Source organism: Choloepus didactylus (assembly GCF_015220235.1).
Source record: "Choloepus didactylus isolate mChoDid1 chromosome 26 unlocalized genomic scaffold, mChoDid1.pri SUPER_26_unloc7, whole genome shotgun sequence".
Lineage (NCBI taxonomy): Eukaryota > Metazoa > Chordata > Mammalia > Pilosa > Megalonychidae > Choloepus > Choloepus didactylus.
In genome coordinates, this window is record NW_023637620.1 from 1 (window position 1) to 11063 (window position 11063).

The following is an 11063-nucleotide window of genomic DNA, read 5'->3' on the forward strand; positions in this document are numbered from 1 at the left end:
ACCCTTTTTCCCCTCCCCAACCTTCCCCTTCCCTCATCCTTTAGCGGACCTCTCCGGTAAGCTTCTTCCTTTAATTAGAAAAAAAAAAAAAAAGGGGGAAATGCGGGACACTGATTACGTGCTTCAACTTGGCGGGCCTGGGCCAGGGGATCGGCCACCCCTGGGGAGGGTAGTGGGTACGGGTGAACAGCGCCCTTCACAGCCCCCCGGGCCTGGGAAAGTGAGGCCGGAGGCAGGCCCCATTTCCTCACCCAAAATACCACTGTTAGGAGAGGCTTGCCGGAGGGAACCGCCTTTTCCCCACCCCCTTATCTTGCCCGGACACTCCCCGTTGCCAGAGCAACTCCCCCACCGTCAGTGCGCATGCGCAGTTACCAGAACAACTCTCACCCCTTGTCTATCAACCTCCGCGCCCTCTCCGAACCAATCCAAGCCTTTGACCTCTACAGCTACCCCGCCCTCTAATCGCCCAATATAAGCTTGTGCTCTCCCCTAATAAAGCTCTCTTGGTTTTCTTCTATGACCCAAAAAGAACCGTGTCCCTCCTGTTCCTTTCTCGCCGCCCTCCATACCTTGCACGCCCCCCCCGCCGGGGACCTGGCCAAGTCTCCCGCCTCGCCTTCGCCTCCGGGAAAGAGCCCCCGCCACCGGTACCCTCAGAGCAACGCCGAGAGCCGAGGGTTCAGCAACCGGCCGCCCCCCCCCCTTTAAAAGACATAGTAATTAAGACCGCAATTAGGCAAGAAAAAGAAATAAAAGGCATCCAAATTGGAAAGGATGAAGTAAAACTGTCATTATTTGCAGATGATAGGATCCTATTTTCGGAAAATCCTGAGAAACTGATGACAAAGCTACTTGAGCTACTAAATAAACTCAGCCAAGTGGCAGGATATAAGATTAATGTGCAAAAGCCAGTAATGTTCCTATCCACTAGTTATAACCTAACTGAAGAGGCAATCAAGAACAAGAATTCCATTCACAATAGCAACTAGAAAAATCAAATACCTAGGAATAAACTTAACCAAGGATGTAAAAGACCTCTACAAAGAAAATTACAAAACTTTACCAAAAGAAATCAAATAGGACCTAATTAGGCAGAAGGATATTCCATGTTCATGGATAGGAAGATTAAATGTCATTAAGATGTCAATTCTATCCAAATTGATCCACAAATTCAAAGCAATTCCAATCAAAATTACAACAGCCTAGTTTGCAGACTAGGAAAAACTATCAAATTTATTTGGAAGGGAAAGGGGCCTCAAATTGCCAAAAACATTCTAAAAAAGAAGAATGAAGTGGGAGGACTTACACTTCCTGACTTTAAAGCCTACTATAAAGCCACAGTTGTCAAAACAGCATGGTACTGGCACAAAGATAGACATACTGATCAATGGAATCAAATTCAGGGTTCAGAAACAAATCCCCAGATCTATGGTCAACTGATTTTTCACAAGGCCCCCAAATCCACTGAACTGGGACAAAATAGTCTCTTCAACAAATGAGGGTGGGAGCACCAGATATCCATAAGCAAAAGAATAAAAGAGGACCTCTATATCACACCCTATACAAAAATTAACTCAAAGTGGATCAAATACCTCAATATAAGAGACAGTACCATAAAAATCCTAGAAGATAACATAGGGAAATATCTTCAAGACCTAGTAATAGGAGGTAGCTTCTTAGACCTTACACCTAAAGCACAAGCAATGAAGGAAAAAATAGATAAATGGGAACTCCTCAAAATTAAAAGCCTCTGTGTCTCAAAGGACTTTGTCAAAAAGGTGAAGAGGCAGCCAATTCAATGGGAGAAAACATTTGGAAACCATATATCCATTAAGAGACTGATATCCAGCATATATAAAAAATCCTACAACTCAACAACAGTACAAAGAGCCAACTATAAAATGGGCAAAAGACATGAAAAGACATTTTTCCAAAGAGGAAATTCAAATGGCTAAAAAACACAAGAAAAAATGTTCATCTTCACTCGCTATTAGGGAAATGCAAATCAAAACCACAATGAGATATCATCTCACACCAATAAGAATGGCTGCCATTAAACAAACAGGAAACTACAAATGCTGGAGAGGATGTGGAGAAACTGGAACTCCTATTCTTTGCTGGTGGGAATGTAAAATGGCACAGCCGCTGTGGAAGACAGTTTGGCAGTTCCATAGAAAACTAGATACTGAGTTACTCTATGATCCAGCAATTCCACTTCTTGGTATATACCCAGAAGATCTGAAAGCAGTGACACAAACTGACATTTGCACATCAATGTTCATAGCGGCATTGTTCACAACTGCCAAAAGATGGAAACAATCCAAGTGTCCTTCAACAGACGAAAGGATAAACAAAATGTGGTATAAACATACGATGGAATACTATGCAGCAGTAAGAAGGAATGAGGTCCTGAAATAATGTGACAACATGGATGAACCTTGAGGACATAATGCTGAGTGAATAACTCAGATATAAAAGGAGAGATATTATAGAGTATAGGGGACCTAGAGATAGACAGAAACCAGTGAAGGGGGAAATGACAACCTAATATGTACAGACCTGTTAATGAGGTTGAACTTAAAGATACGGGGATACAGGGGTGATGGTAGTTCATTAATGGGATTATAAGTATCAGTGCCATACTGAAGGCTAACATGACTGAAAGGGATTGATTAAAGGCATGTATCTCACAGATTAGCACTACAAATATAAATAAGTGCTTGCATGATCTACCTCTAAGGCACGATATTGGTACAAAGAGTGAACAACAGAGTAGTATATGGGAAAACCCACCTGTTGCATATTAAAGACTATATTTAATAGGAATATCTTACTAAAACCACACTAATACTAGAGATAAATAATTAGGGGCTGATAAGAGATTTGGGGTGTTTTGTGTTATGATAACTGTTTAAAATTGAGAGTGATGATGATTGTACAACTAACTGAAGATAATGTGAGATACTGATTGTTTATCTTGGACAGAATATATGCTATGTGAAATTAGGAACCCCTACTTAGTAAGTGAATTTCTCGATCTTGAGGCTTGCTATTGTGAAACTTATGGCTGTAAAGGGTAGGCTAAGCCCACCAATAATTATGCCTAAGAGTCACTTCCAGAGAACCCCTTTTGTTTCTCAGACAAGGCCTTTCTCTCTCTAAACCCAACTCTGCAAATAAATTCATTACCTTTCCCCCTATGTGGGACATGACTCCCAGGGGAGTGCATCTCTCTGGTAACATGGGACACAACTCCTAGGAATGGGCCTGGCCCTGGAACTGAGGGATTGATAATGCCTTCTTCACCAAAAGGGGGAAAAGAAAGGTAACAAAATAAGGTTTTAATTGCTAGCAGAATTCAAAAGAGTCAAGAGGCTGTCCTGGAGGTTACTCCTATGCAAGCCTCACCTAGATACACCAAATGACCACAGTATGATAAATCCAAGTCAACAGTAGTCTCAAAACCTTAAAGAATACCCAGGTCCCTATCTGAGACTCCATAAAAGTTTCAGAAGTTTAATTTTCAGAAACTTAAATCCTCCAGAGTGTTCCTATGCCAGAGAAGTCCCCAAATCCAGAGCAACACCCTCTTCAAGAACATCAACCATATGCATCCTCCTTCCCCATAATATCAACACCCGTTTTCAACATGAAAAATTAGGATAGTCACTGCTCAGATATCCCTGAAGATTGAGACAGTGATCAAACAAGAGGGAGAAGTAGCAACCTACAAGAGAGGATTTAACAAAGGATTACAAACACTAGCATGAAATTTCTTTTTCCTGTGGGCAACACTTTATTTTATTATATTTTTTTAGTCTCCAGAGTATTAGAATAGCTAGAGGGAAATAACCGAAATTGTGGAACTGTAACCCACAACATTCTTTGAAATTTGCTCTATAACTACTTGTTAAATCATACTTTGAAAGTTATCAGCTTTGTGTATATGCTATATTTCACAATAAAAAAATGTTAAAAACATGATGAATATGTAATGGGCCCCAATGGAAAAAGTAGATGATGCAAGAACAGATGAATGATGTAAGCAGAGAGATGGAAACTCTGAAAAAGAACCAAAAGGAAATGTGACAAATAAAAAAACACTACAACAGAAGTGAAGAGCATCTCTGAATGGCTCATCAGGATATGGATATGGCTAGTGGAAGGATCAGTGAGCTTGAAGATTAGTCAAGAGAATCTTCCCAAACTGAAATGAAAAGAAAAAAAGAATGAAAATCCAGAACATCCAATAACTGTGGGACAATTTCAAATGGTGTAACCTGTGTGCTATAGGAATACCAGAAGAAAACGAAATATAAAATAGAGCAGAAGAAATATTTAAGGTCATAATAGTTTTTAATTTTCCAATATTGATGGCAGACACAAAACCATAGATCCAAGAAGCTTAGAGAACACAACACAGGATAAATACCAAAAAAACCTCACACCTAGGCACATCATATACAAACAGCATAAAACCAAAGGTAAAGAGCAGAATCTCGAAAAAAGCTGGAGGGGCTGAAAAATATACCATACCAATAGAGAAAACAGATAGTAATTACAGCAGTCATCCCATCAGAAACTATGCAGTGGAGTAAAATAAAATGAAGTGTTGCCCACAGGAAAAAGAAATTTCATGCTAGAATTCTAAATCTGGTGAAATTATCCTTCAAAAGTGAAGGCGAGGAGATGCCCCATGCGCTGGTGTGAGGAGCAGCAGAAGCGTGATGGAGCGGGCCAGCCTTAGAAGAGGAATTGCTGAGTTAACGTTTTAAAAAACTGCCAGAATGTTCCCATTTTATGTTACCACCTGCAGACTATGAGAGTTACAAATTCTCCAACATCTCACAACTCTTGGGGTTTGAAGAGGGATGGCTCACACCTGAGATGGACTACAGACCAGCACGTGCCAGAGGTGGACATCCACGTCAAACATAGAAGGGCAGCCTCATTGAGCAGCCAAGAGTGTCAGCTGCACCAGAGGCGATCTCCACAGCAGCAAGTACCTGTGGTGGATATCCAGGTGGAACTGAGACAGGTGTTCTTAGCTGAGACACCGAGAGGTGGTTAAAGCAGTACTGAAACATCCAGGCAGCTGATTTCAAGCAAAACCCGGGTCTTAAGGATCCAGAAATTTTACTGCGAATATTGGATTTGGTGGAACAGCAATCATGACTGCGCAAGAGCAGCAAGACGCTGCAGCACACTGACCACAGAATGAGATGTGTCCTGCAAGATGGCTGCATCCTCATGGGCACCTCTGAGGCTTTTGACAAGCATAGGAACTGATCCTCTGTGACTGTGATGAGTTCAGGAAGACCCAGCCACAGATGATGACACAGCCACAGTGTGAAGAAAAGCGGGACTGGGGTCTGGTGTTGCTCCCGGGGAGAACTTGGTTTCCATGACTGTAGAGGGACCACCCCCAGGATACTGGCATTGCTCGGGCACCACTTGCTGGAGCTGCAGGAGGCCCTGGAGTTGGGAGGGCAGCTGGCAGAGGAGCACCAGCTGGTGTCCCAATTCCCCAGGAAACTGCTGGACTAGCAGGCCCTGTCCAAGGGGTTGGGGGATCATCTCAACAGGCTATGGCTCCCCAGGGAAGAGGCACTGTAGCAGCTGCTGTGGTTGCTGCTACTGCCAGCATTGCTGGAGCACCAACACAGTATCTACCAGGTCGGGGAACCCACCCCCACCTGTGGGCACAGCAAGCCCACCTCCAGGCATTATGGCTCCTCCACCTGGTATCAGACCACCCATGGGCCCACCAATTGGGCTTCCCCCGACTCGAGGGATACCAATAGGCATGCCCCTCCAGAAATGAGAGCCACTCCACCAGGAATTTGAGGTCCACCTTCCCCAGGAATGCATCCACCAAGACCCTAGGACACTATTCATCCTTTCTAATCACTTTCTCCTGCAGTGCATTTTGTGAAACTGTAGAGTGTTTGTGAGCTTTTTGTCTCCTCCTCCCTGCTGCATTAATACTAGCAAATAATAAATGCAGAGAGCAATACAAAAAAAGTGAAGGCAAGAAGACTGCGGGAAGATGGTAGAGTAGGGAGCTCTAGGAATTGGCTAGAGCCATCTCTACCCAAACAAGTAGTAATCTGGCAGGAAATGTCTGAATCAACTATTTTAGAACTCGGGAGTCAAAAGGGACACTTACAGCATCCCAGGAAGAGCAGAAGGAAGAGGCTGCTAATTTGCAGTAAATATCAGTGAATTTCCCTTCTGGATAGTGGCTACCACCCCACATCCCCCAGCCACTTGGCCAGCAGCAGTGGGGGCTGCAGCCCAGGCCCCTGGTGCAGCTTGTGGGTGCCAGGGTGGGCAATAAGGACCTAATCCTCCAAAACTGGGTGTGGGGGGTGGGAGGGAGGGGGTGAGCTCTGAATGTTGACTGTTTTGACTGTTGCTTCTGATCAGCTCCTTTAGATGGCAGGGGTACACTGAGGCTGGCCAATATTTCAACCTCCCTCAGGTGAAAGGGGCATAAGCATCTGAACAAGGCAGTACCTCTTTATTCTTCTTTCTTTCTTTTCTTTTCTTCTTCTTCTTTTTTTTTTTTTTTTTTTTTTTTTTTTTTGGTCTTGTTTCTCTTTGCATTCTGCATTTGGGAGCAAAAATATAAAGTATGGAAGAGTCATAAATCCAGGCTCAAGCCCTAAACAAGAAAAAATACCCCAGCAATCCCAGAGAAGTAGAAGTATAGATTTTCAAAGTTTTAACAAAATAATAGTCAGAATGTCCAGTTCGCAACAAAAAATACAATAAGAAACAGGAAAGTATAGCCCATTTAGAGGAAAAAAATAATTTTACAAAAATCATCCCTGAGGAACCTCATACATTGGAATAATTAGTCAAAAATGTTAAATCAACTGTTTTAAATATGTTCAATGAGTTAAAGGAATCCATTGACAAAGAACCAAAGGAAATTAGGAAAATGTTGTCTGAACAAAATGAAGAGATAAATTTCTGAAAAGGAACCAAACAGAAATTCTGACAATCAAAAGTAAAATAATTGAAATGAAAAATGAACTAGAGGGTTTCAACAGCAGATTTGAGCTGGAAAAAAGAAAGGAAAGGAAATATTGTATTATCTCACTAATATGTAATAATCAGAAAAAGCAATCTCGTAGAGTCAGAATCCAGAACATAGGCTACCAGGGGACAGGGTGGGAGTAGGGAATAGGCAGTTAAGGCTTAAAATATACAGGGTTTTTATTTGGGATAATGCAAAAGTGTTGGTAATGGATGGTGGTGATGGTAGCACATTGTGATCATAATTAACAGCACAGAATTATATATTTGAATGTGGTTTAAAGGAGAAAATTTGGGTTGTATACATGATACTAGAATAAAATTTTTTTTTAATCCATGGAACTGCATTGCCCAAACAGTGAACCCTAGTTAAACCATGAACTACAGCTAATAGTACAATTATTAAAATGTGCTTTGTGCTTTCATCAATTGTAACAAATGTACCACACCAAAGCAAGGTGCTCATAATAAGGTGGTATATGGGAATCCTGTATTTGATGCATGACTGTTCTGAAAACCCACAATTTCCCTAATAAAAAAAGTGAAGGAAGGGAGAAAGAGATGGAGGCTGGGAGGAAGGAAGGACTGATCATTAGTATTGAAGAAACAACAATTGAACATCCCGTGTAAGGATCAGAAAGAAAAAAGAATGGAGAAAAATGAACAGAGTCAAGGGACCAGTGTGTCTCAATTAAGTGTGTGTGTAATGTCTATTAACAGGATGGAGGGGAAAAAAACTCATGATCATCTCAACTGATGCAGAAGGGCATATGACAAAATCTAACACCCTTTCATAATAAAAATATTCAGAACACTATGAATAGAAGGGAACTTAACATGATAATGAACATTTTTGAAAAACCCACAGCAAACATCATACTTTCCCCTCTAAGATCAAGGATGCTCACTGTTATTCAAAATCCTAAACAGAGCAATCAGGACAAGAAAAAGGAGTAAAAGACTATTCCTATACAAAGAAACATGATCTCACATACAGAAATCCTAAAGAATCCACACACACACACAAAACTACTAGAACAAATTCAGTGAAGTTCAGGTCACAAGAATCAGTTGAATTTCTATAAAGCAGGAATGAACAATCTGAAAAGGAAATCAAGTAAACAATTCCACTTACAATAGCATCTAAAATAAAATACCTAGGAATAAATTTAACCAAGGAGGTGAAACACTTGTGCACTGAAAACTACAAAACACTACTGAAAAAAGTAAAGGCATAAATAAATGGAAAGATACCCCATGTCTGTGGATTGGAAGACTGAATATGTTACAGATTCAATGCAATCCCAACCAAAATCCCAACAGCCTTTTTCGCAGAAATGGAACAGCCAACCATCAAGTTCATATGTAAGGGTAAGGGGCCCCGAATAGCCAAAAATATCTTGAGAAAGAACAACACTGGAAGATTCAAACCTGATTTCAAAACTAACTACAGAGCTTCAGAAATTAAAACAGCATCATACCAGCATAACAACAGACATACATATTAATGGAACAGAATCATACCAGTTGATTTTAGACAAGGGCACCAAGTCCATTCAATGGGAAAAGAACAGTCTCTTCAACAAAAGGTGCTGGGACAACTGGAAATTCATGTGCAAAAGATGAATTTGGACTCCTGTCTCTCACCATATACAAAAATTAATTCAAAATGGATCAATCACCTAAATATAAGCACTAAAACCATAAAACTATTAGAAGGAAACAAAGGGAAATGTCTTCAGGACCTTGTATTATGCAATGGATTTTTATATTTCACACCAAAAGCTTAAGCAACAAAAGAAAAGAAGAGATACATTGAACGTCATCAAAATTAAAAACTTTTGTACACCAAAGAACATTATCAAGAAAGTGAAAGGACAACCTATAGAACTGGAGAAAATATTTGGAATCCATATAAATGTCAGGGTTTAATACACAGAATATAAAAAGAAATCCTGCAACTCAACAATAAAAAGATAAACTACCCAATTTTAAAATGGGCAAGGGATCTGAATAGACATTTCTCCATAGAAGATACACAAATGGCCAGTAAGCACATGAAATGATACTCAACATCATTACCCATTACAGAAATACAAATTAAAACTACATGAGATATGCCCTCACACCCACTAGGACGACTGTTACTAAAAACCATCAGGTAAGTGTTGGTGAGAAATGGAAGAACAGGAGCCCTCGTACACTGCTGGTGGGGACGTAACAGGGTGCGGCCGCTGCAGAAGACAGGCTGGTGGTTGCTCAGAAGGTCAAATACGGACGTACCATTAGACCCAGCAATTCCACTTCTAGGTATCTATCCAAAAGAACCGAAAACAGGGACTCTAACAGATATTTGTACATCAATAGTCACAGGAGCCAGATTTGTAACAGCTAAAAGATTCATCAACAGACGAATAGATAAACAAAATGCAGTTTATCATGCACTGGAATATTATTCAGCGATAAAAGAAATGAAGTGTTGGTACACGCAAAAACATGGATAAACTTCCAGATATAAAAGAAGAAAATACTGTATGATTTCTTTTATACAAAATAGGTAGTATAAGCAAATTAACAGAGGCAGAAAGTAGAACTGTGGCTCCCAAGAGTGGGGAGAAGGGCGAGTGGGAGTTACTGCTTAAAGGGTACTAATGTGTTTGGAATGATGAAAATGTTCTGGAAACAGACAGTGGTGAAAGTTATACAATATCATCAATATACTTAATGTCACTGAACTGTTAACTTAAAAATGGTTAACATTATTTTTATGGTATGTATATTTTTACCACCCCAAAAAAAGTTTTTCAAAAAAGTGAAGGAAAGATATCTGGTTTCAGCTCCGACATGTAAAGAGCTTGGAAATCATCATTCCTGCCTTACAGAGAGGAAAAAAAATGAACAAACTGAAAATCAGTTACTTTTCCAGGATCCATTACTTAAGGGGAGGGAAAGGCTAAAAAGCACGTGTGAAGGTCACAGCCTACGGATGCCAGCCAACCAAAGGCTGAAGCAGAATCACAGGATGACAGCACCACCCCCCCCGCCAGTGCCTTACCACTCATCAGCGGGCTCCAATGCAGTAACAGTGGATTACAGCTGAGAGAGCTGCAAGACTTAGACTCTATTTAAGAAGCAGATTTCAGGGAAACACACAGACAAGAGAGAAAAAAACAAGGACACTAGAAGAAATTGAAGCTTCTGATACCTGCATGTATAGCAAATGTTAAACACAGCCCAATTTCTAGCCATATTAACATAAAACCTCACAATAAAGACCTATTTATTTCAGTTCCTACTACCCAATCTACCATTTATGTCTTTTACCAAAACGTTAGAAGGCTAAAAGCAATTTAAAAAAAACCCAGTCTGAAAAGACAAATGAAGCATCAGAACCAGACTGAGATATGACAGAGATTTTGAGTTATTACACCAGTAATTTAGAATAACTATAATATATAAGTTAAGGGCTGCAATGGAAAAAGTACGTAACATGCCAAACACAGAAGGGTTATGTAACCAGACAGATCAAAACTCTAAAACAGAACCAAAAGGAAACACTGTAACAGAAATGAAAACAGAAAAGAACGAAAACAAAAAAAGCAGAACAGATAATCTAAAACTGTAAGACAATTTCAACTGACATATACGCACATTATTGGAATACCAGAAGGAAAAGAAAAAGATAATGGAACAAAAGAAATATTTTAAGTAATAATGGTTGATAATTTTCCAAATTTAATGACAGGCAACAAACTACCAATCTAGGAAGCTCAGAGAATACTAAGCAGTATAAATACAAAAAAAAAAAAAAAAAAAATCTATGCATAGGCATACCATTTTCAAACTTCAGAAAACCACAAAGAGAAAATCTTGAAAGTAGCCAGAAAAGGAGGGGAGAGGACCAAACCTAGAGGAACAAGGGTAAGAAATACAGCAGACTTACCAGAAATCACAAAAGAAAGAAAAGTGTAGAGTGAAATATTTAAAGTATTGAAAAAGAAAATGCATATCAAGCT

The 11063-nt window shown here is 40.1% G+C and overlaps 1 pseudogene; it reads left to right on the plus strand.

Annotated features, from left to right (window-relative positions):
• The first annotated feature begins 5187 nt into the window (after positions 1–5187).
• LOC119525807 lies at positions 5188–5827 on the plus strand (annotated as a pseudogene).
• The last annotated feature ends 5236 nt before the right edge of the window (positions 5828–11063 follow it).